Source organism: Gossypium hirsutum, chromosome D10, assembly GCF_007990345.1.
Source record: "Gossypium hirsutum isolate 1008001.06 chromosome D10, Gossypium_hirsutum_v2.1, whole genome shotgun sequence".
Lineage (NCBI taxonomy): Eukaryota > Viridiplantae > Streptophyta > Magnoliopsida > Malvales > Malvaceae > Gossypium > Gossypium hirsutum.
Window position 1 is genome coordinate 62,644,283 of NC_053446.1, and position 27,446 is coordinate 62,671,728.

Below are 27,446 nucleotides of genomic sequence, written 5' to 3' on the forward strand. Positions count from 1 at the left end.
TTTATCTCCATCTGGCCCACTGTTGCGCTGCGTTTTGAGGCGATTGGGTTATTTGCCCATTTGATCCCTTCGCTTTTAGGCGCTTGCAATTAGGTCCCTCCGCCCCTTTTTATTTTTAAATTGGCCCAGAAAATTTGTTTTATTTCGATTTAAGTCCTTTTTAATCATGTTTTTTTCTTTTGCTCATTTATTTATTTATTATTATTTTATTATTATTATTCATATATATATGTGCTTATATACTATAATATATACGTCTAAAATTATTACGAATCTATATATTTATAAACTTTAATATTTATCTAATAATGATATTATATTATATATATTCAATATTTTTATATCTATCCTGCTTTTTATTTATTTAATATCTATATATTTATATACGTACACTACATAATATTTATACCCACGCATAAACAATATAATACACGTGCATACGAATATTTTATTTTTATGAGCATTTCTATTTCTTTATTTATGTATATACATGTATTTTATAATTATATACTTCTTTTTTGTATTTAACTTTATATTTTTACCTCGTATAATTTGCTTCTAACATACATACATATGTATATATCACCATTTTATTCATTATTATAATTATCATTTCATGTTGATTTATTTATTTATTTATTTACATGTTCGTTATTATTTGCTTAAATGTCTTTATTCTTGTTTGTTTATTTTTTTATTTTTGTTGACTTCTATTATTTACCATGCATAAAAAATTATAATTTGCTTTCACTATGATTTTGTGTTTTATCTTACTTGATGTAACGATTTTTTAAAATGGCATTTCGTGTTTGGATTCGAGAAAATCGTGCCCTAACTTACTGGGTTTCGATTTTCTCGATGAATCTAAAATACACGAATCTTTTCAAAATCAAGTTTTAAATGATCTCGAAATTTAAAAAAGGGATCGCATCCTAACTTACTGGTTATGATCTCATTTTTAAATTCAAGACGGCTAAAATTTCTTAAATAAACTTTTTCATTCGCGTATCGAGAATTTGAGATATTGTATTCTAACTTACTGAATATGATTCTTTTTTCTCGAATAACGTGAAATATCCTCCTTTTCTTGAAAATTTTTAACATTTTAATAAAAGGATCGTATTTTTAAAATTCTTTTAAATTCTCAATTTTCGACATTAAGACATTAAGTAATCAACTAAGGTACCAATTTTGGGCGTATCGAGGGTGCTAATCCTTCCTCGTGCGTAACCGACTCCCGAACCCGTTTTTCTGAATTTCGTGGACCAAACCTGTTGTTTTAAGAAAATCAAACCGTTTAAAAAAAACAACCACTTTTCAAGGTGATCCAATCACACCTCATAAAAAAGGATTGGTGGCGACTCCCGTTTCACTTTTCAAAACCCAAGTCGACCCCGTTTTTCAATCAAAAAATGCTGTCAACAACAAGTTATGCTAGTGCAAGGGACAATAATCCTGTCGTGGGAAATGTGGAATATTTCAGACATCTTACTGACATAATTGAGTTGGATTACTACGGCAAATGGAAAGTTGTCTTATTTCGTGGTGATTGGGCCGATGTTAATACAGCTCGTGGAATTAAGCAAGATCAATTTGGTTTTACAATGGTGAACTTTGACCGATTGATTCACACATGACAACAACTGATAGATGAGCCGTATGTATTCTCATCTCAAGTCAAACAAGTTTTTTACTCAAAAGATCCAACTGATGAGGGTTGGTACGTTGTACTCCGTAACATCCCAAGAGACTTGTTTGACATGGGCAGTGGAAGTAGAGATAACATCGACGACAGATCAGAAACTTTGCCCTTTCCAGAACAAAACTTAAACGATAATATCCCTAGTACTAGTGCATAATTTCAATGTGTTCGTCAGGATACCGATGAAGATATTTACGAATAATGATGTAGTAAGATTTTACGATTGTTTAATTATAAGTTTTTTGTCATAATTTAAATATTGGTCTTATTATATATTTCAACTGTTTTATATGTGATGTTATTGTTGTAATTAATTATTAAGTTGTCAACTATTTTATGTGTATTGTAGATAAAATGCCTAGAAGAAAAATTCTAAGGGGAAGCATTGTTCAAAATGATCCAAACACGATAGAAACAAATAGTACTGAACAACAGACAGCAATTGGATCTTCGAATGTTCCGATTACAGTTGATGATCCTACAGAAGTTCAAAGTAATTTTACATTTAATTTACATGCGTGTTAACTTATAGTTGATTTTTTTCAAATTCTTATATTATAATATACCATTTGTAGCTGAAAATGGTGGGACGCGCAGAGGTCGAGGACGTACGCTACTTAGAGAGTTATACGAGTTAGATCCAGTCGAGCGTGTCAAAGTTGGACGAAACGGTTTTGGTCAGCCTGTTGGATCAGAAGCTCGACTTTTAGCAGGATACATGGGCATTTTAGCACGAAATCTGAATATGTTACCTATCAACTACGACTTATGGCATCAAATTCCCGATAGCAACAAAAACCAAGCCGTCGATAATATTAAGGTAACAAAATGTTAATGTCATCTGTAATGATTGGGAAATAGTTTCATTTATATTTACTTTATTAACTTGTGTTTTTTGTTTTTTGTAGACGAGGTTTGCTTTAGAGGTCTCGGATGCTTATGTAAAGAAGGCATTGGGAAAAAGATGGAGAGACAATAAAAGTACTTTGAAGAGAAATTATTATAAGACAAAAACAACCCTCGATGAGAAATTGCAAAATGTCCCGCCGGGTATGTTGAGGTACCAATGGGAAGATGCGGTTAGATTTTGGCATTCGAAGAAAGGCGAGGTATGACGTACTTCCAAACTATTGTAATTATTTTGGTAAATAGTATTTTCTATTTACGTACTAAAAAGTTCATAACGTAGGATCGTGAACAAGTTGGAAAAAGTAGCAGGCAGAAACAAAAATTCACCCACACAGCCGGGTCGAGAAGTTTTGCATGTGTAGCTGAGGCGGAGGTATTTTTAATTTTTTAATATTGTCGAATATGTATAACTTTCTATTAAATAATATTTTTACTACTATATTGTAAGAACTGTCGTTTGGTCAAAAAGTTGGATGCCTTCAACTTTTTGAAATTACACATAGGAAGAAAGATGGATCTCCCATGACTCCTGAAGCTGGTGAAATAATGATACGTCTACTTAATACGATTTGACTTATTTTAGTTATTTATAGTGTTTATTTTCTAATGGTTTAATTCATTGCTTGTAATGTGACTATTGTTATGTTGCATATGTTTTTTAATATATAATATTGCGTTCCTAACTATGTGATTTATTTATTAGGAAAAACTAAAGGATAAAAAGGTTGAGTACGAAGCGATTGCTTCTAGTGATAGTTCTGTTCATCTTGAAGACATTGATAATCGGATTATTACTGAAGTTTTGGGTCCTGAAAGGTATGGCCAGGTTCGATTTCAAGGATCTTTTGTTAGCCCAACCCAATATTTTGGATCCAGCTCCCACCAATACATGGCTTTAGGGAGTCAGGCTCAAGCTGAAGTTCAGAGGTTAAAAGACCAGATGGCTCAGATGCAAGCGACCACAGTTGAGGTTCAAAGGAAATATGAAGAACTCCAGCTACAACTTAAAGCAGAGGCGGCAGCGAGGGAAGCAGCGGCTGCAGCGAGGGAAGCGGAGGCTGCAGCGAGAGAAGCAGAGCAGACCAAAAAGTACGACGAACTCCAGCAACAGCTTCAGATTATGATGAAGATGTTTCAGTCGCAACTTCCGCCTTCATAGTGTATGGCATAAATATTTTTATCATTTTAACATTTAACATTTTTGCAAAATAATATGAATTCACTTTTATTTATTGATATTAATATTATTTTATTCGTTTAATTTGAAATATTATATAAATTTATTGCTTTTGGCTGTTTTAGATCTGGTTGCTTTTGATTTGTTGTTACAGGAGGGCTGAAAAAATGAAAAATTTAATAAAAAAATCCCAAAAATAGTGGCGTTTTTGTATAAAAACGCCGCTAAAGAACATGGTCTTTAGTGGCGTTTTTACCAAAGCGCCCCTAAAGAACATGGTCTTTAGTGGCGTTTTTTACTAAGCGCCGCTAAAGAACATGGTCTTTAGCGGCGTTTTTTTGTAAACGCTGCAAATGTTTGCGATGTTTTCCTTAGTGGCATTTTTTGCGGCGCTTGTGGAAGCGCCGCAAATACCTTTAGTGGCATTAAAAAGCGCCGCTAAAGGCCTAAAAAATGCCGCTAAAGACTTGTTTTGGTGTAGTGGTGTTAAAACGCATTATCCTCTTATTTATGAATTAGGAAGTAGTTATTGGTAGTTCTAGACATTGCGTAGAAAATAATAGATATGATGAGAATCTATATTGAAACTTTTCGAAAAAATATATTTATTACACATGAACTAAAAGAAATTTCTTTATGGGTAGTTCAAGAATATTGTTGAAGCTATAAAATAAAAATTCAATTGGATAATAGAAATCTCTTTTGTTTAACAAAATATTAATCATTGATTGAGTTAATATTATGAGTCAATCGGACACCAATTTAATTAAGAAATTACGAAAATATCATTCCATAATTAAAATAAATTATATTATTTGAGGATATTTTAATATTTTTATGTCAAAAAAATCAATAAAAAATATATATTTATTTTTCACAAATATATTATTCTATCAATTTTCATCAACCAAAAAAAAAGTAATTAAAGTAAAATTTACCTTTGATATACCAGATGATTTCAAAGAGAATGATTATATCAATGAGTTTAACAATTAAAAAATATATTTTTTTCAAAGATTTTATAATATAAAATTTTTTAAAAATTTTATATAAAAATTAAATAAATATTTTAAATGATATTTGGACCAATTTTAATAATTAGTTTATAATTTAGAGTTGTATATAATATGGCTGATATATATAATGTCTTGGTCAAGTCATGGTTTTATATATGTTTATTTGTGAGCCCTACACTCACATCAAATTTAGATATCACAAACATGATTTAAAACAAAACCATATAATATTAATAGCTGTGAGCAATTTAAAGAAACTTAATTTCTTTTTTACAATTTTAAGTTAATCAATTATTTGATTTTTTTAGGGGCGAATTCAGAAAAGTTTTTTAGAGGCCGAAATGAATTTTTAATTTTTAATAGTCTATATCTTTATATTTTTAAAGGATTAAATTAAAATTTTTATAATTTTAGGGGGGCAAAATGTAATTTTATCTCTACTAATTTAAAACTTTAAGATTTTTTAAAGGACCTAAATAATAATTTTTCATTTTAAGGGGCCGGGGCCCCTACCAACCCTTTAGATTTGCCTCTGATATATATATTATTTATGTTTTGTAACTCAAAATTTAGTCATATTATCAATAATATTTTAATATGAAAAATTTACTTTTAAAAAAAAACTTATTTAGCTTGTCTCAATTAAATTAAAAAAATTAAAATCAAATTAGAATAATAAAATAATACCTATTTACGCGATTGAATCTAATACTCACCTCTCAATATTACACCTTTTGAATCTTCCTAGATCATAAAAGGAGAAGTTATCCTTGGCGTGTGTGTTTTAGTGCTCCTTATTTCCTTTAAAAACAAAGTTTATTTTTTCCTTTTTTATAGAAATGAATTGATATTTAAACTGCAAAAGAAGAACCACTATTTGAACATGTATAAATTAATATTGTACGCAAATATAAACTTTAATACCAATTAGAGAAGTAAAATAAGATATTGGTGAATCAAATTTATTAAATAATTTATATACAGAATGGATGATATAATATTTCTGAAGTCTTCCCTTGGTTGACCATAAAAGGAGAAGTCATTGTTTTGTTTTTTGGTATTTATTTGTGACCCCTACACACACATCAAAATCACATATCATAAACATTGATTTAGAATTAAACTATATAATATTAGACCTTTTGTAATCTTCCTATTGTTGACCATAAAAGGAGAAGTCATCCTCTTCTGTCTTTTCTCCCCTTTAACTCTGTGGCTAATTATGTCAAAACAAGGTTTTTTTTTTCCCCTTCTTTGGTAGGAATTAAATTCATAAAGATTATTGTAATTTAAAATCCAATTAAAGTTACTATTTGAACTGGTATGAATTAATATTGTTATGTCTAACATTTATATCGAATAATTTTTACTATAGAGAAAAGAAGTAAGAAAATAATATATGATGTAAAATTGTTAATTTGAGTCTTAACACAGTCGGTATTTATATGTTGTTTATGTAATTTTTCTTTCTAGTTAAAGGTTGGAGAGGAGTTAGGGTGAAGCTAGAAATTTCTTTTTTGGGAGACGAAATTAAGCTGTATATTTTTACGAGAGTTAAAATACAATTTCACCATTTCAATAGCTTATATCTTTACAATTTTTAATGGACTAAATCAATATTTTATCATTTTTAGGGCTAAAGTACAATTTTACTATTTATTAACTTAAAATTTTATAAACTTAATTTAAAGGGTTAAATTTTAAATTTCACATTTTAAGGGAAGGGATAGAAACCCTGCTAGGCTCCCCTCTTGCCGCCCCTGAGAGGATATAAAGTAAAGCCATAAGGGTCTAAAATATATGAATTATGAGTACCAATTGCTTTTCTTCAAACAAAACAAAAACTAATGCACATGAAAATGCAAATTCACATGCAACCTAGATATGCATTCTATATACAATGCAATGCAATAAATAAATAAACAAATATTATTTAACTATGGAGTTGCCTCTCCGTAAGCACCTTTGTTTAACATTTTTGGCTAGATGTTTTTAAATGTTATTTCACCACAGAATGATTCGGATAACATCTTGACTTAATAAAATTGAACATTAGGAACAACTTAAAAGTCGAGGGAACTTGAGAGTTTTGATCCCCTTTTGGTTCTTTAACCAACCATTCTCACCCCTAATTATAATTCCAATACAGTAAAAGTACGTGATTGAGTTGAATGGATGGTGGTTGTTTGACATAACATGTAGAAAGTGAAAAAATAGTTGAAAATAAATCAAGTATTAAAACTAAAAGTTTATGAAAGAAATAATTTTTTTTCGTTTCCAGACTTTTACAAAATCGTGTAAATTATTCATTTTCTTTCTTTTGCTTTTCTTTTCTGACGAATAAAATTTAGCAAATGATAAAATTGATCTAATGTTATATATTTGGTTTAAAATTTATGTAACATATTAGTATTTTAATTATTTTTCAAATGTTATATATTTGTTTTATAATGGAAACTAAAGTTCGCATTTATTTTTTTTAAGTTTTTTAGGGTGAGTTTAGATAGGCGGTGCATTTATCTACGGTTAGTATAAAAATAAAAATAACGATAATATTATATATTATAGAAATATTATGGTGTGAGACAAAAAATAAATTAAATACACCGCACCCTACTATCTATCCAAACTTAATTTTATTATTTAAAAATATAAATATTTAAGATAAATAGATAAGTGGGAAATATTGAATGGAATAAAGTAATTGAAGCAATCAATTGCTATATCATTTCACACACTTTCCCAAAGCCACATAAGGGGAGAGAAGGGGCCACGCAGCCCTCCTAAATAGTTGAAAATAAATCAAGTATTAAAACTAAAAGTTTATGAAAGAAATTCTAGTATTATCAATTTTTCGTGAGGCTCAAAGCTATTTGGAACAAAAATAAAATCAATATGTATAGGCTTAACAAAATAGCTATTATCTTGCATTGTTATTTCATCCTAACCTCTTCCCTCATAACTTCATCTTCTATTTTCTGTTCGACTTTATCAAAAGTCTCAAGAATTTCCTCCTCGTCCTTTTTAACTTCAACGAAACTTTCTAGGGAAGGAAGCTCTATCGTGAATGACTTCGGTTCTAGTCAAAGTAAAATATAGTTTTTTTAGGTTTTTCGACTATTTATGCATCAAACTTTTAGGACATTTTGGACATCTTCCTAATGTTTTTGGGCTTTAATCTGTGAAATAAATTTAGATAAATCTTTCAAGTCACATAACATTTTATTAATGATTTAATAAATTATTAATAAAAAGATTTAGGGTTAATGTACAAATTTGTCACTATACTTCAATTTGATTGATATTTGATATTGAATTTTATTGCTTTACTTTAATTTAATTGAATTTTGCCACTAAGATTTTTTTATTGAATTTTCTATTCAATTTAATTTTAAAATAACTTGAAGGCTAAATTGAATAAAAATAGTTTTATATTTCGCTTTTATATTTAATAATTATCCTCTCATCCATGGCAAGGTGCGGAAATTTGCAGAATATAGAAATGGAGTGAAGAAAAACCGCTTTAGCAGACGATATGATTATGTTAAGGATATACTGAAGTGTTTGATTATTTTTTCCAGATGGAGTGTTTGACATTTTATATCACTTAATTATTTTGGATTTATATCTGATGTCAGCGTCTACACGTATACATGTGATTGTCACCTATTCGAAATTAAGAAATAGTAATTATATTTAGTAATTAAATTCATATTTAATATATATTTTTAATTCAATTTAATTTTAGTTAAAACGTTTAAAAACATTTATTTAATCTAATTTCTTTAATATATTAAATAAATTGGATTAGAAAATATATTAAATATGAATGAATACTATATCTCTAAAAATTAATATATTATTATTTTATTGGTGCTTAAAAAAATTAAAATATTTAGAATCATTTTAATATAAGTTATTCCCTTGATAATAATATTTGGTATTTACACGAGTAAGTTCAATAGTTGACAAATATTTTATATAAGTACAATAAAATATTTTAAAAAAATTATTTAGTGACTTAATTTTTTAAGAATATTTGATAATTCATAAAGAAAATAAATAATATTTTTTAAAAAAAAAAGTGAAAAATGATAAGTAGATAATAGCTATTATCACTTACAACATGTTTGGATTAAAAAGAAGAAAAAAGAAGGGAAAATTAAGTAAATTGAGGGAAAGAAAATTCGGTTTCTTTGTTTAAGTAAAGAAAATTAAGTAAATTTTTTATCGTATCATTAGATTTTATATTTTAGATTATTATCTCTTCTTCTTCTTTTTAACTTGTAACAATCTTATTTTTATTTTCTATTTTTTTAGGTTACTAGAAATATTTAATTTTAAATTTGTTTGATATATATTTTTAAAAATTTTAACAATATTTTTTATTAACTATTTTGTTAAATTATTAGGAATCCTTCATTTGTAATTTTGGTTAAGATATTTTTTTTAGTTTGATAAAATAAGCTTATTAAAAAAAAGAGAATATACCAATATATTATTGGTTAACATTTTAATTATTATTTTATATAGAATATTGATATTTTTCTATAATTTTAATTTGCTGTGATTTAATTTTGTTATTATATATTATTTATGAACTGTCAAAATTAAAAAAAATAAAAGTAAAATAATTCATTTTCTTTCCTTTTCATAGTTTAGCAAAACAAGTCCACAAGCTCGCCTCATTTGAAAAAAAAATTAAATTGTTTAAATATATTTATCTATATATATATAGGGACTAGTTTTAACAAATGAAAAACATAAAAACTACATTAAAAGAAATGGGAAAGGGAAGAAAACAAAAAGGAGAAGCAGAAGAGAATGAAATATAAAGGAAAGTTAAAAGAACATAAAAAAATTAAATTAAATTGCTCAAAACGAAAAAAATATGGGGATTAGTTGCATAAATCATCCTAAAATTTTTGTTTGAAAGATGATTTAACATGTCACATCAACTTATTGTTACACGGTTAACAAAAATTAATAGCTCAGTGACTAAAATGTTATAACGTGATAACGTAAGTGACTAAAATGTAACATTTCAAACATAAATAACTAAAATGTAAGCAAAAGTGGCTATTTTAATAGTTTACCCTAACATTTATCCAAACATAAGCTTAATGTAAACATTTTTCAATTATTTTTATTTTATTTTATTTTTTACCATTATCCTTTATCCTTATTTAAAAAAAAAGTATAATTATTTTTCAAAATTAATTTTAAGGAATACATCAAATAGATTTTATAACTTAAATGTAATATTTAATTTTATAATATATTTTTTTATCAAACAACGTTTACTCCTAAGTAAATAAATAAATAAAGGCCTTGTGTAATTAAGAAAGTTGAGAAAGGGCTAATCCTCACATGGTAAAAATTGGCTACAATAATGAAGGAAAGAGAAAAACACTTAGGAATGTCAATGAGCATACCCCCACACACATACTATTTACTGTCAACGGTGATGGATGAATTGTCTACTATACATGGATTTTTTTTTTTGGTTCTTGTCCTGTATTATTTGGATTTGTGATCCCATGTAAAATTCCAGTCACTATTTCATCGCATTTAAAAAAAATTATTTATTATCAATTGAGTATTAGCTTGATTGGTATAAATATTATTGTCAATGTATGAGAACATAGGTTCGAGTGTATTAAAGCTCATTATCTTTTTATTTATGGATTAGAAAGTGATTATTGGTAGTTCTAAACATTGTGTTGAAAAGAATAGACATAATCAGAATCTATGTTGAAATTTTTCAAAAACAATTATTTATTACACATTAATTAAAAGAAATCTCTTTATGGGCAGTTCAAGATTGTGAAGTTATAAAATAAAAAATTCGATACGAAAACAAAAATCTCTTTTGTTTAACAAAATATTAATCATTGATTGAGTTAATATTATGAGTCAATCAAACTTCAATTTAATCAAGAAATTACGAAAATATTATTTTATAATTAAAATAAATTATATTATTTGAGGATATTTTAATATTTTATGTCAAAAAAATCAATAAAAATATGAATATGATGGGATTTGAAATAAAATCTTGAATTTACCACTCAACCAAAACTTTATTTTATCATATTTTATACATTTTTATTTTAATACGCACAATTTATTATCTTCATCAGTTGTATATATATTAATAAATTTATTGATTGAGTTGATATCACAAGTCAACTCGACACTAACTGACAATTGACGACAACACTTTGATAGACAGTTGTATTGCGTTTAATTAGTATTTTTAATTTGATGTATTTATATGTTTAAATTTTATTTTTGCTCCCAAATTAATTTAATTTTTTATTTTAATGCCATACATATTTTATATATTCTTATAATTAATTATCTTGAAACCATATGTTTCATTATTTACTTCTTTCTTTTAAGCATGCATCTGTGTTTCAAATCTAGGTTGATTATGTTAATTAATGTTACAAATTGAGAAATTTATTAAAAGTATTGAAATCTTCACATCTAACCTACTTTTATCATGTTTGGAAGATGCTATTGATCTTCTTCAAGTGGTTTTTCACAAATATATTATTCTATCAATTTTCATCAACCAAAAAAAAAAGTAATTGAAGTAAAATTTACCTTTGATATACCAGATGATTTCAAAGAGAATGATTATATCAATGAGTTTAACAATTAAAAAATATATTTTTTCAAAGATTTTATAATATCAAATATTTTAAAAATTTTATATAAAATTAAATAAATATTTTAAATGATACAATTCGACCAATTTTAGTAATTAGTTTATAATTTAGAGTTGTAGATAATATGGCTGATATATATAATGTCTTGGTCAAGTCATGGTTTTATATATGTTTATTTGTGAGCCCTACACTCACATCAAATTTAGATATCACAAACATGATTTAAAACATTACTAGCTGTGAGCAATTTAAAGAAATTTAATTTCTTTTTTACAATTTTAAGTTAATCAATTATTTGATTTTTTTTAGGGGCGAAGCCAGAAAAGTTTTTTAGGGGGCCGAAATGAATTTTTAATTTTTAATGATCTATATCTTTATATTTTTTAAAGGATTAAATTAAAATTTTTATAATTTTAGGGGGGTCAAAGTGTAATTTTACATCTACTAATTTAAAACTTTAAAATTTTTTAAAAGATCTAAATAGTAATTTTTCATTTTAAGAGGGCCGGAGCCTTACCAACCCTTTAGATTTGCCTCTGATATATATATTATGTATGTTCTTTAAATCAAAATTTAGTCATATTATCAATAATATTTTAATATGGAAAATTTACTTTTTAAAAAATTTATCTTGAACAAACTTGTTTAACTTAACTCAATTAAATTAAAAAAATTTAAATCAAATTAAAATGAAAAAATAATACTCATTTACTCGATTCGATTTAGTACTCACCTCTCAATATGACACCTTTTGAATCTTCCATGACAGAAGTTATCCTTAGTGCTCCTTATTTCCTTTAAAAACAAAGTTTATTTTTTCCTTTTTTATAGAAATGAAAAGAAGGAATATTGATATTTAAACTGCAAAAGAAAAACCACTATTTGAACATGTATAAATAATTTGTAGTTGATAGTTATATACAGAATGGATGATATAATATTTCTGAAGTCTTTTGGTATTTATTTGTGACTCCTACAAATTATATATAAGAAATTCTAGTGTTATCAATTTTTTGGAGGCTCAAAGCTATTTGGAACAAAAATAAAATCAATAACAAAATAGCTATTCATCTTGCATTGTTATTTCATCCTAACCTCTTCCCTCATAACTCCATCTTCTATTTTCTGTTAGACTTTGAGAGTTCAATTACGAAAAGGGAAGTGTTTTTTTCGGCTCTTAATGTAATTGATAGTAGGCTAGGAAATAAAGATTATTCGTTTGTTTGTTTAAGCCTGATTTTGACTTGTGTACTATAATTAAATTATCACACTAATATATTTTTATCAGTTTGATTTATGTACTTTCATTCTATATACTTCGTTATCTTATTTATATTTTTTAGAAAAAAAAATTTCTATCTAATTAAATGCTGTCACCTATGAAAAAATTTAAAAATCCACTAAAGTATATAAAAATTCATAAAAATCGTAAAAAAATAAAAAAAGCATAAAACTCTAAAGAAATTAATAAAATTTTATAAGCACAAATTTCCAAAAATAAAATTAAAATATTTTATTAAAATTTTTAAATTTTTTAAAGTTTCATATATTTATTGTTTAAAAATTATATCATTTTCAAAAAAAGATTATGAATTTTTTTAGGTATTTTAAAAATATTTTTCTAAGTCTTAAGATTTTATTTTTTGCATTTTATGATTTCTTTTTTGGATTTTTAATGGTTTTTAAAATTTTATAATATTTTCTAAAATGTTTTAACTATTTTGGTCGTCCAGGTTTTGTGAATGAAGCGAAGGCTATCTTTATTGTGGTGAACTTTTAATTTACTCAAAATGAAGTGATTTATTACGTTGTGTGATTTGCAGATAAGTGTTAAATATGAAATGTGTAAGGCCCAATATTTGCCCGGCCCGTAATAAATAAACCAAATCAAAATTTAAAAAGTCCAAAGTCCAAAATTACAAAAATCTATCAGACCCAAAATATAAATCGAGCCCATTTATAAATGGCCCAGTACAAACCCAAATTACAGCTAGCCCAATAGCCAAAACCAGCCCAGATTTTTTCATTTTGCAAAAACCCTAAACAGTTTCAGAGGTACCAGGCGCCGCAGCCAAGCCCTCGCACATGCCCCACGAACCACGCTTCCAGCGCCTCTCCCCACATACACCTAGCCACGTCCCTGACACCGTACGGCCGTACCTGCAGCAAACGCAAACGAAAAACGCAGCAGAGAAAGAAATTGTATTTTTCATTTTTATTATTTTAAAACGAAGGGATATAAAACAGGAGAAACCTTTTGTATTTGAGGGGGGATTGATACGCAATATCAACACACGCATATTGTATCAGAAAAACGAAATCAATACAGAAGAAAGGTTTTCTTTTTCTCTTTTCTCGATTGGGTTCCTTTTTCTTTGGCTTTTCTTTTTTCTGTTTTGCTGTTAGCCCTATACATAAGCATATACATATAATAAAAGGTAAAGGAAGTACTTACCTCGGTGACCCTGTCGTCGTTCTCATCGGTTTCGTGGATACCAGAGAGGCTAGGTATGGTTTTAGCCTGAGAACGGCGCAAGGGGAGAAGGGAAAGGCAAAGTTTTTTTTCTGCTATTTTTTTAGTGGCCGAATAACCTTGTTTAGGGTTTTAAAATTGGTTTTTTGGGGTGTTGAAACAGCGTCGTTTGGGGCCTGAATCAGTGGCCACCAAAACGGTGTCGTATTTGTATACCCGCACGTCCAACCAGACCCGGACCAGCTAGATTCGCACGTTTTGGCCTCTGGTGGTATATTTTCGCGCTTAGTCCCTTGCCTTTAAAGCGCATCCAAATCAATCTTTTTATTTTTTTAGATTTTGCCTGATATGTCACTGTTGTTTCATTTTGGTCCCTTCCGCCAATATGCGTTTTGAAGGGCAGGGAATATTTCCCATTTAATCCCTCATGTAATGCGCAGGCTTGATTTTGCCTTTTAATTTCCTTTTAATTTATTTTCTTTTTTCGATTAAGCATTAAATCCATTTTAATCTCTATTTTAGTTTGTTCATATTAATTAATTTAAATATTTTGGTTCTGTTTTCTTTAATATATTTCAGTTTAATCTAATGTTATTTTAATAATTCAACTTATTAGTATAAATTCATTATTGGTATTATTTAAATCTATTGAAGCATTATTCTAAAAGTTTTCTTTCGTGTGTTATTTTAAGTTTTCATATATTATTATTAAAATTTAATACTTATTATTTTTATGATAACTAAATATAATTTGTACAATTCTATAGTTTTATAATATTTATTTTTAAATTTATTGGGATACTATTATTTTATGAAGTATTTGTTTTTAACTATATTTTTCATTTATTTCAAACTTTCATGTGTATATATATTATTTTAAACTTATTTTAATATATAATTTCCCTTCTTTTATGTCACTTTTTTTGTTTTTGTTATTTAAAAAAAAACTTGTTACATTTTATTTAATTCGCTTGTTACCCTTTTTTAATATTAACTTTTTAATTCATTTTGCTTGCTAATATGGATGTTAGTATTTGCATAATGTAGGATATAAAATTGTTGCTCTTTTGTATATGATATTGTTTATTCATATATTAAATTTTTGTTATTCATTAGTGTATGCTTTAGTTTACGAATAATCAATTCGCATAGTACATTATTATACGATCGTTTTTATTTATTCAAAAGATTACAAATTACAAAGTTATTCTATTCAAAAACTTTCAAAAATACTCGAAGTTTGAAATCCTCGAGAGAATTGAGCCCTAACGTATTGGGTTCTAATTTTCTTCGTCGAGTCTAAATAATTGAACATTTTTTAACATACAAATTTCAAATAACCCATTCTCGGGAATTCAACACGTTGTGTCCTAACGTATTGGATATGACATGTTATTTTCTCGAGACGAGGATTTTAAAAAAATAATAAATAAAGGCAATGTTTGGTATTTGGGAATTTGGTGAAATCGAACCCTAACTTACTGGGTTTTGATCTTCTCTTTTGGCCCAAATAATTAGATATCCTTCTCAAAATGCATAGTTTTAAAAATCAAATTTAACTTCAAAATAAAAGGATTGTATTTTAAAATTTTTTCAAAATCCCGACATTAAGACATTGAACAATCAATTTGGTACCAATTTTGGGCGTATCGAGGGTGCTAATCCTTCCTCGTGCTTAACCGACTCCCGAACCTGTTTTTTTGAATTTCGTAGACCAAAACCGTTGTTTTAATAAAATCAAATCGTTTATTAAAAACAACCACTTTTTAAGGTGATCCGATCACACCTTATCAAAAAAAGATTGGTGGCGACTCCCTTTTTCCGTTTTCGTTTTCAAAATCCAAGTCGACCCCGTTTTCATCAAAGAAATGGTGTCTACAAAATGAATTGTTGAATTTGAAAACAATGGTTTAATATTGCAGGGATTTCCAGCATTATCATAAATTTTAGTGAATTTAGAGACGAAATCAGAGTTCCACTGAGTTTTGTTCAAATCTGGGGATTTCATCGTCATATAGGGTCGATTTGGATATCTAGGATACAAAGCTTCATATCATTGATGTTCGGTGGCCATGGGTATATGTTGATTTTGAGTTTATCGTTGCCCTATAAGTTGGTTGCACTAAAAAAAATGGGTATTACCAATGCTAAAAATTGTTACTAAAATTTTATTGTAGCAATAAAAGTTGTTGCGGGATTGTTGTGTATATTTTCGTTGTTTAAAGTATACGCAACTCTACTCAATTATGTAATATCTACTCTTAAATATGGTCTATTTAACTACATATTTAAGCACATCAAACACAAATTAATAATTTAGAAATATCAAACCAAGAATTAATCACACATAATTGGGAACAATAAACTAAGTATTTATTGCATAAAATAAAAAAAATGATAGAATCCATCATAGGGCTCATTTCCCTAGGTATTTAGAAAATTAGTTCAAGCTTGAAAATAAAAACATCCAAGATATAGTATAACCGAAAGAAATAAAAAAATTCATGATAATCTCCTAGGAAATCAACTGAGAATCTTCAATCTTGACGTAAATTTGTTTTCAAGATGGCTTCAATGGCATTTTTCGAGTTGCTTTCTTGAATATTTTATGACGGCTCTCTCATATATTTTCTTAATTTTTCACATATACGTTTCATAATGCCCCAAAAATCTAAAAATCTTGATTTTACATTGTTTGTGTGGCAATTCCATGAAATTGACATAGCCTACCACACACTCGTGTGGGTCACATGACTATGTGGTTTGCTCATGTGAAATTTAGAAAATGTAAAAGATTCCCTATGCACCATCTATTATGAGTCTACTGTATGCTCAAATATGTATGCATCCGTATATTGCATATATTGTTGGGATGTTAGGCAAACATTTAAGCAACTCTAGTATAGGCCATTAGATAACAACCAAGAGGGTTATGAGGTATCTTTAGAAAACAAAATATTACATGCTCACATATTGGATGTTTGATAAGTTAGAGAACATCAAGTATACAAACTCCAATTTTGATGAAATATTGATGCAAAATTTTGTCACTAGAGTGCAAATTGTAACAATAGTTAGTAGTCTTTTATTCTAATTGTACAAGCCCAAATTTGCCCGAGGCCCAAAAACCCAATACACCCAAACCTCAGCCTAATTACAAATTTAACTCAGCAGACCCAACCCAACACCGATGACCCAAACCTCAATCCAATAGCACCTAGCCCAACAAGATTAAACCCAAACCCGAGGCCCAATATCCAACCCAAAAAAATGAAGGCCCAGTAGCCCAAAATGTTTGAGACTTTTTCAGAAAAAATGAAACCCTAGCCTACTGCCTAACCCTAGCCGCCTCTGCCTCCTCTGACATCTTCTAGTTTGGCTGCCGCTCGTAGCCTCTGCCACCGCCACCTCTGACGCCGAGCCACCCATCAATCACCTACTCCATCAACGTCAACACCTGCAAACAAGAGAAAAAGCAATAGCAAATAATAGCAAAAATATTGTAAAAAATGGCTATAAAGCCATAACCACCACTGTAAACGGGGTTCTTCCCCCCCCCCCCCGGATTTTTGTATAAAAAAATATTAGCAGGGAAATAAAGGAAAAAAGATTGAAGGTGATTTTTTCTTTTCTTTACTTTTCTTTTCGGTTTTGTAGACCCGTTTTTCTGTTCTCTTTTCTTTTTTCGTTTACACGTATGTAAATAAAGGTAGTAAATAAAAGGAAAGAATGAAGACTTACCCATTTCGCCTTTCGGTTACGCCGCCGTCGGGGTCTGCTCATAATTGAAATCGGCCCGAAAGGTCGAGTTAGGGGGTCCTTTGTCTTGATTTTCGGGCCAAACGAATCTAGCCTTCGATTGGGTCTTAAAACGGGGACTAGAATGCCCATTTTGCGCAACGCCGGCCACCGTCCACGGTGGCGCTATGGCGGTGCTAAGAAGACCCAAAGGCCGAACGTTTGAGAGGGATGAGGAAAGTTTTTTTTTGTTTTTTTAAATTAGTGGCTGAAATGTTTATTTTTGAAGAAAATATGGCTTAAATACCATTTTCGAAATAGCATCGTTTCAATTTGGCCCTCCAGATGCCAAAACGGCGTCGTTTTGAAAGGGGCCGGTTCTACTCGACCCGTTTGGCCAGGATCCGCGTGTTTTAGCCTTGAGGGGTTATTTATACGGGGAGTCCCTCCGCTTTTGCAGCGTAGCCGATATGATCCTTTTTGGTCTTTTTGTTATTTGGCCCGCGAATTTTGCCTCTATTTCGATTTGGTCCTTAGACCATGTGCTGCCCCTAGTCGAAACGCAGCATTTTAGGACTGGGAAATATTTCCCCACAAGTCGCTCACGCTTTAAGCGCGTTTTACTTCAGTCCTGCACTATTCCTTTTGTTTGTTTGCATATTTAAACCCCGAAGTTCGTTTCAAGTTTTAATTTAGTCCTTTTGTATTTTGTTTATTTTCTTATTAAGTAATAAATTTGATGTTATACTGTTATTATTAATTATAATAAATATTATTTGCTCATTTTTACCTTTAGAATTTCAAATTTTATCATATATATTTGTATATACTTATTTTGATATTTTGATATTTTATAATTTATATCTATATATCTATATACATATTTATACATATATACACATACCTATATGTTTTATATTTTCATATAGTTTTTATATACATATATATTCTTATATGCACATGCTTATGTTTTTTTATACTTTATATATATACACACCTAAACATGCATATTTTTTTATATGTACATACATTCATATATTTTATAATTTAAGTACATATACATATATATGTACATAAACTTTATTATTATTATTTTTTTGTAATTTATATTGTTATTAATTGTTTTATTTGATATTTATTTATTTGCTCATCTTTATTTTTATGAAATGCTTTAGTTCTTTTCACATTATTTTTATGAAATGCTTTAGTTCTTTTTACTTACTCATTATTTCATGTATAATTGTTTTTTTATATATGTGTCCTTTTTATTGTTGCTCGTATTATTTTACTTACATTATCATAATTGTCATTCCATTACGTCAATTTTCACCCAAATTCAAAAAAACAAATTTTAAAAATATAAATAATACTCGGTATTTGGGATCTTCGAGAGAATCGAGCCCTAACGTATTGGGTTCCGATTTTCTTCGTTGAATCTAAATAATCGAGACTACTCTTTTTTATATATAAAAAAACATAAATAAAAGCTCATTATCGAGAATTCAATACGTTGTGTCCTAACGCATTGGATATGATACATTGTTTTCTCGAGATGAGGATTTTTCTAAAAAAATAAAAATAAGGCAATGTTTTGAGTTTGGGAAATTCAAGAAAACGTGCCCTAATGTGCTGGGTTTCGATTTCTCGTTTAGCCAAATATTCTCTTAAATCTTAATCTATGTCATTTAAGTTTTTTTAGGATCGTATTTTAAATCTCTTTAAAGTTTTCAGTTTTTCGACACTAAGATATTAAGTGATCAACTAGGTACCAATTTTGGGCGTATCGAGGGTGCTAATCCTTCCTCGTGCATAATCGACTCCCGAACCCATTTTTCTGAATTTCATGGACCAAACTTGTTTTTTAATAAAATCAAATCATTTATTAAAACAACCACTTTTTGAGGTGATCCGATCACACCTTATCAAAAAAGATTGGTGGCGACTCCCACTTTCGTTTTCATTTTTCAAAACCCAAGTCGACCCTGTTTTATCAAAAAAATGGTGCCAACAGCTTGGCGACTCCACTGGGGACCCAAGAACGAGAGTCAAGCCACGAGTTGATTATTTTTTTTATTTTTTTGTCGAAAATCAAAAATTGGTTTAAACATACGATCCTTTCGTTGCATTTCATTCGTCTTTATTATGATCTTCATCATTATAGTTTATAATTGTTGTGTTAGTTTAAGTTTTGGTATCAATCTGTACATTGCATTGCATAACCGTTGGTCACACCCTTCTTAGTGGGAGTGAGAAACTACGCTTTCGTGAGGTTTTCACCTCCGCATAGGATAGTGAATCGCTTCTGGTATATATCCGTACCTATGTTTTCGTGAGATTTTCATCTCCGCATGGCCATAGGGAAATGTATTCCCCTAAACTGAACTCAGTCTGCATGAGCCTATAATGGGTCAGGACCGAGGAATCTGCTGGTTTAGGTACCCTTACTTTAGAGCCGAACCGCATGTAATGAGCCCTAGGAGCCTACCCTAGGTAGAACCACACCAAATACCTAGAGGTCACCTGAAAACTTGGTTTAAATTTACGATCATTTTGTTGTATTTCGTCCGTTTTGGTATGATTTTCATTACTTCGGTTTGTAATTACTCTATTGGTTTGAATTTTCGATATGTTTCTGCGCATTGCATTACATGACCACTCAGTTACACCCTTTTAAGTTGGAGTGAGAAGCTACTCCTTCGTGAGGTTTTCACCTCCGTGCAGGATAGTGGATCACTTTTGGGATACATCTGTATCTATGTCTTCGTGAGATTTTCATCTCCGTGCAGCCATAGGGAAATGTATTCCCCTGAACCGAACTCGGTCCGTATGAGCCTATAATGGGTGAAGATCGAGGAATCGACTGGTTTGGGTACCATTGCTTTAGAACCAAACCACATGTAGAAGACCTTAGGAGCCCACCCTAGGTATAACTACTTTGAACCCCTAGTAGTTACCCGAATAGGTGCTCTTTTTATTTTTTTTTCTTGTTTACTTTTGCTTTGTACTAACCTGTTTTGTTTTGGTTATAACTGCATTGCATTTTCATCATAGAAAAGAGGTGTTGATTCAAATTTGATTGCTAAATAGAAAAGCTTGTCATGGAAAACGAATTTCTTGATAAAGTAGAATATGATGCGACTGTCTGATTATGGACTAATTAAACACAACAAGAGAAGGTTAGAAGTTTGTGGAGGAATATACGACTATGCTTCACTGCCTGAGGATTCAAACCGACAAAGATCATTCGAGAGTGGTCACGAAACTAAAGAGCATCGTAAGGGAGCAATGGGTCGTGGCTCAGATCAATCAAAAAAGAAGATAGTAAAGGTAAATTTTGGGAAATTCGCAAGATTTGATCCTAACATCTGGATATGAAGAAAAGATTGATGTCTTCGCCAGGAATATGGGGGCAAAGTAGCAGATGTAATCTATTTTATGTAAAGAAATTTGTTCTCTAGAAAAGTTGTTCTAATGGAATTGAATTAGGAATCAATGCCTCTCTTTCTTTTTGCATTCATTTCACGCATTTGTATTACATAACATTACATGCATTAAGGACCATCAAAAGACTCTAATTGAGTAAAATGATTTCAGCTAATCTAGAGAACCAACACCCTTACGGAATCCGAGCAAAAACTAAAAGAATGGACCAAAGATTGGAGAGATTAAAGCAAAGGCAAATACAGATGCAAGAGCAATTTACCAAATTTCAACAAGATATGAAGGATCAGATGCTAGAAGTCCAAAGAAATCTGATAAGTCAGTTAACCCAGTTATTGGATAGAGGGTTAGAAAAAGGAAAAAACCCAGTGGTCCACTTTAGAGATAATGATGAAGACCCTGCTCATTTTCTAGGTTTTACCCCAACAAACATCCAAGCACAACCGAATGCATGTCCACAAAAGGTAAATGTTAACATCCGACCACAATACCAGACCAGTACCTCGACACCGGTGAATTTCACGACAGGCTCAGGTTACAACCTTAGGGGAAATCTAACTAGTCCCGTTGTCCTTGATGATCTAGCAGGAACAAAACAGGTGAGAGTAGAGCTCTCAAAACCATTTGGAGATGTTACAAACAGAAAGGGCAAGAGTGGAATCCTCAAATCAATACTTCGAGGGCCCCGAGGAAGAGGAAAGATGACGTGAATGATGTGAGTAGGTATAATGAGGGTTATTCAAAGCTGATTACAACAAGCCAGAAAAGGACGGTTGATTCTAGCCATCAGATCTCCCAGAGCAAGAATTCGGCACAAAGCAAAACATTGAGAAGTCTAAATTTGTACCAATCCCAATGTCATTTCGGGAGCTGTATCATAATTTATTTAACGCACACATCGCCTCCCCTTTCTACTTGAAGCCTTTACAACCTCCGTACCCCAAATGGTATGACACGAATGCACAATGTGACTATCATGCAGGAATTACGGGGCATTCAATAAAAGATTGCGTTGCCTTTAAAAAGGTGGTTGAAAGGCTCATCAGTATAGGCATTGTCAAGTTCGATACAAAAAAATCTACTGCCTAATCATATTGATAATCGGGGTGAATGCGATGAATGAGGAAATATTGGGAAACGTTCAAATTAACGCTGTGCGAAGAAACAACTGAAGAAGGGACCTTGTTAGATATTTACCCGTACATACTTAGGGGTGTTTTGAGCAATGGGACTGTGGAAGAGATCCCTGTATTTTGTAGAGCTAATTCGGAGTAATATCCAAAACACGCTTATTGCTTTAAGCCTAGGGGCAATAAGAATCCTTTTGTGAGATAAACTTATGTCCAACATCTTTATTTCAATAAAATGCATCTTTGTTTCTCACTTCGAGCAAATTTTTATTCTTAGATTCTTTTATTCTTTGGATATACTTTCGTCCCTATAATAGGTCTTCAGATATCAATGATATGAGCGACACTACTATTGACTCAGAACCTCCTTTTGAGCAAGATATGTGTCCAGATTAAACTTCAAGACTTTGGAGATAACTGAGACTGTAGCTTATCTCTTAGTTTGTTAAGGACGAGAGAACAAGATCCTACCTTACAAAGAATCAATGGAAGCCATGGCCTTTCTCTAGATGGGGCACGGATGTCATTAGGCCAATCTCGCCTAAGGTTTTTGACGGCTATCTTTATAGTCATCGATTACTTAACTAAGTGGGCAGAAGTTGCTTCATATGTCAATGTCGCAAAGTTAACAGTCTGTAAATTCTTGAAAAATCATATGTCAGTATGGAATGTCAAAAAGGAACATATCTGACAATACACTAAGGGTGCGTTTGGTTCGCTGTATTGGATTAGAGGTGTATTGGATTAGAGGTGTATTGGGATTAGAGGTGTATTGGATTAGAGGTGTAATAGCTAATCCACTGTTTGGTTGAATGTAATGGAATAGAGGCGTAATAGTAATCTTGTGTTTGGTTGAATGGAATAGAGGTGTAATAGCATAATGGAAAAAACTAAAATGACTAGAATACCCTTAGCATAAAATTGTTTTGGTAAATGATTATTGTTATTGTTATTTAAATTTTAATAAGATTATTATTATCAGTAATAAATAATTTAATCATATTTTAACATAATTATTATTAAATATATTTTAATTAAAATATATTATTTATAATAAAATTCTTAATAATCAATATTCTTATATGAATTTACTCAAATCATAATATATGATACTATAAAATATAATTTGAAATAATTAATATTAAATATAATTTTTCTAAATATAATTTAATATTTTTTCTAAATATTTTGTAAAAAGAAATAAATTTAGTGGCAAATTACTAGTGTTAAAAGTTAAATTAAGCCGCAAAGAAGAGTAATTTGTGTTAGTGAAAATTACATTTCTCTAAGATCCTATAAACTGTGGCAGCATATACTCATTGAAACATTTATAAATTCCAACTTTAAATATGAACTTATGGAAATCAAAGGCATTTATGCAGCAAGTATATTCTGCGAATCTAATATAAATTTGTTGCTTTATATTGAGCTTGTTAATTTTGAATAACTTTAACAGTTCCACACTCCTCAAAGTTTTACAAAACCTATGGCATTCCATTAACCAACAGCATCTCTCTAATGCTTCAAACAAACAACATCAAGTAACTCGTCCTGGAGCATGCGACGAACCAAAACCGTTTCCCGATCGCTTTTGTCATGAGTCATCATATTCTGGATCTGCTGTACAATCTGCCAACAAACTGAAAATTAGTACCATAGCAACAAATTCACCATAATCGATTCTTCCATCCTGTAGAAGCAGAAAATCAAAACTTAAATCATCGATTAAAGGATAAAAAAGAAGACCTATTCCAACTGATAAAAGAAGTGCAATGAGGATCGAGGACCTGCAAATGTACTTAGACATTGTACCCTGCTATTACCATTTACTCTCAATCATATAAGAGAATAACTATAAAAATCGATGAAGCAAATCAGCTAGCTCGAGAATATGGCTTACATTATCTTGATCAACTTCTCTGATTATATCCTCGAGTAAAACATCTGTCATGTTATGCTCAACACAAGCTTGTTGAAGCTCATCAACTGTAATATACCCACTTCCATCCTTATCAAAGTATCGGAATGCAGCAACGAGATGCTCCTCACGCTCTAGTTTATTAGGGTGAACTGTTGCAGCTATGAATTCTCCATAAACATTGAAACCTCAAATGAACCATAAACAGAAAAGACCCATTTTGTATTGCATTTTGTACTGCAATTTGCAAGTAAATGAATATATCAAATAATCATCATTATTTGATTTTCCAAAAATCATATAACAAGCAAGCAACATAACATAACAAGCATATAACAAGCAAGCATATAACCGTGATTAGCTAAAGATCATCGCTCGAGATCGACAGAGACTACTGCAGTAGATTACTCTCAGCACTCGGAACAATTAGCTAAAGATCCTCACTCGAGATTGACAGATAAAACCACAATCCAAACTTCAGAATCCCCTGACCAAAATCTACCACCAAGGAATCAGTTGAATCATAGCAAAACTCAGAATATACAACACCCTGAGAAACCAGAACAACTACCTAAACCCATGTTCTTCATACACATCTTCCTGCTATCAGAAACATTTAGTTACACCCAAGTCCCATAATAGAGATCCTCATCAAGGTGGCAAGTCAACCCACAAACAGTTCCTACATACAAATTCTGCCTAAGAACTGAAACACAAGTGAACTCTTGAAAGTAAGCAAGTCATAAATGAGATTAATAATTCCGATTCATTGTGCCAAAAATATGAAACTCTGACCACTCTCAAAATAAGCTATAGAATCCATGAGCATGGAACTGTCCTGATTCATGGCCTACCCTAAACCTTACCACTAAAAACCTAATCCTGAGACAGAATTATCAACAATTCTTGTCTTTATTTCCAAATACTTTACTTAGATAAGAATGCTTAATGACTATGTTAGCTGGACATCGATGCACATCTGATACACATGTAATTCAAGAAAAATGAATCATCACATAATTGAACAGCATGAAATTAGCAACTAAGAATTAATAAATGTTCATCAACAGACTTAATTTCTTTCCATTTATAACTTCTATGCTCAAAAAGAAGTTTGAGCCAAAAGTACGAAAGAAAAAAGACAATAACCGTAAGCCATTAACAACTTCAAGGGGCAAACAAGAAGATTTTCAGGATAATATAGCCATTAAGGACCAGTATGTGGTCAAATAAGTTGATAGCTATCATTAAAATTTTCCTATTAAGGTTAAAATTTGCCGCTTGATTAAAAAGAAAAGAAATTATGCAGGCAGCAAGTTAAAGTGAGTCACACTCGCACAAGAACAGACATACCTTATCTAAACCTAAATCGACCACTGTTCCCACAGAGCTTGTGTGTTTTTCCTCAAGTGTGACACCTATAAAGTTATCGCAACAAATGAAGTCAGCCAAAGATTCAATTTAGGCTCACCATTGATCAAGCATGTCTTCTAGTAGGCAACAGATTGCTAAGATTCCCCATAGAAACTGCACCCAAGTTCCTAACAATCTGGAACCTAACCTAACCTTATCATTTCTTTATAAAAGCCTGTAACCTCAGTTTCCAATCAATTCCCCATACAAATTACATCCAAGCTCTTTACATTTAAAAAGCATATCAATTTATCTGTCCGCATCTATCCTTCCTACAATTCACCTTTTAACAATTATAGACCTAGTAAGAAACCTATAACAATTACAAAAGGCAGCAGCCAAACTTTACCTTCCCGGTAGGGAGCCCACTCATGCTTACGCAGATGATGTGGAGCATCAAGTGGAGGCAACATCTCAAATTTCAGCATAATAGATGGCCTAAAACAATAATTAGACCATTAAACAAATAAGAAATTAGGTTAAAAAAACTCATTGATCTGAAAAATAGTAGCAGCACGAGCAATTTGACTCGCCAACTGAAAGAAAAATGAGAAATTAAATGAAAATTTGTAACATAGGGTAGAAAGAGTGAAGAGAAACAGAGGGATTTTCCATTACTCGAGTGGCGAGCTCGAGAGACTGAGCGTTGTCGACGATAGAACCAGCGATGGCTACGGTGACAGTGGGGATATCGTCGGCTTTTTTGGTTTCACCGTTGGTTTCTTTCTACGGTGACAGTGATTCGAATCTGCTAACCTAGAATTAAGCTAAAGACACTACAAGGCAGCCATTGAAACTAATTACAGTGAGGAAAAGAGAGTTAGAAAAGAAAAGAAAAGAAAAGAGAGAGTTGAAACTCATTACAGTGATTCCATTCCTTTACCTTTCAGTTGCAGTAACCTGGAGACTGGTTGAGAAGAAGAAGGTCGACTGGTTGAGAAGGCAATCGAAAGAGTGGCAGAGCGAAAAAGAAAAGAAAGGAAACGGAGGGAACAAATCGGCAGCAAAGAGGCGTAATGGACTGGGAGGAAATCGGCAGAAAACAAAAGCAAAAAAATAAGGAAGGAAATCGGATGAAGGAACAGAAGAGAAACAAGGGGATGGGGGGAGGGCAAATCAGGGAGGTGATACTTAATCGGTAGCTAATCTGGGCAAAGAGGGGGGAATAGAAATCGGTGGTTTTCACCGATTAAGAAGGTAATGGATTAGGTGCGTATTACCAATACATCAAACCAAACGACGTGTTACACCCGGATTAGGTGGGGCCCACCGATTAGGGGTGTATTGGCTATGCCAATACACCAAACCAAACAAGCTGTAAAAGTGAACAACGACACAATATCAGAAGTTTGCAGTCTGTTCAAGGTTAACACATTTTGCCCTAGAATGCACGGTGCAGTGGGAGCAAAAACAAAACAAAAAAGAGGAAAAATTACTGAAGGGGCAACACATTGGCTTAGCGCAGTTTTGCTCATTGAGGTCAAGATTCCTTCCCTCCGAGTGTTGGATCAGATCCCGATTGAAGAGAAATGTTCAAAGTTATCCGTCTGGGTCAAATACACCAAAAACAAAAGATGCGAGCTCACCAAAGAAGGTTCACCCTAAAGAGTTCCATGAATGGAACCTAACATCGAAGAAAATCCTCCCCATACAAAAGGGACTTTATAAGAAAGAGGATCTGGAAAAGTGTTGATTTCGACCAGAAAGGATAGCAAGGACTTACCTAATCCTACGAGTGCGGATTCAATCAAAGAACGTAAAAAAAAAACAAAAAAACAAACGAAAATAAAAAGAAAAGAAAAGAAGAATGAAAAAAGAAAAAGGAGAGGCCAAGATGAAAACCCGCAAAGGG

At 30.8% G+C, this 27,446-nt stretch overlaps 3 long non-coding RNA genes across 4 annotated transcripts; all 3 read right to left on the reverse strand.

Annotated features, from left to right (window-relative positions):
- Positions 1-13,408: 13,408 nt before the first annotated feature.
- Positions 13,409-14,053, reverse strand: LOC121222556 (uncharacterized). Of its 2 annotated transcripts, none has more exons than XR_005919861.1 (2): positions 13,937-14,053; positions 13,409-13,641 (listed from the first exon to the last, which is right to left on the reverse strand). It is a non-coding gene; the product is annotated as an uncharacterized lncRNA (long non-coding RNA). The 2 variants fall into 2 exon arrangements; XR_005919860.1 differs by having other exon boundaries at positions 13,736-14,053.
- Positions 14,054-23,554: 9,501 nt separating this feature from the next.
- Positions 23,555-25,078, reverse strand: LOC107930712 (uncharacterized). The gene is made up of 2 exons (XR_001693058.2): positions 24,164-25,078; positions 23,555-23,892 (listed from the first exon to the last, which is right to left on the reverse strand). It is a non-coding gene; the product is annotated as an uncharacterized lncRNA (long non-coding RNA).
- An 863-nt stretch (positions 25,079-25,941) lies between these two features.
- LOC121222557 (uncharacterized) lies at positions 25,942-26,742 on the reverse strand. Its single transcript, XR_005919862.1, has 3 exons — positions 26,478-26,742; positions 26,213-26,370; positions 25,942-26,032 (listed from the first exon to the last, which is right to left on the reverse strand). It is a non-coding gene; the product is annotated as an uncharacterized lncRNA (long non-coding RNA).
- Between the last annotated feature and the right edge of the window lie 704 nt (positions 26,743-27,446).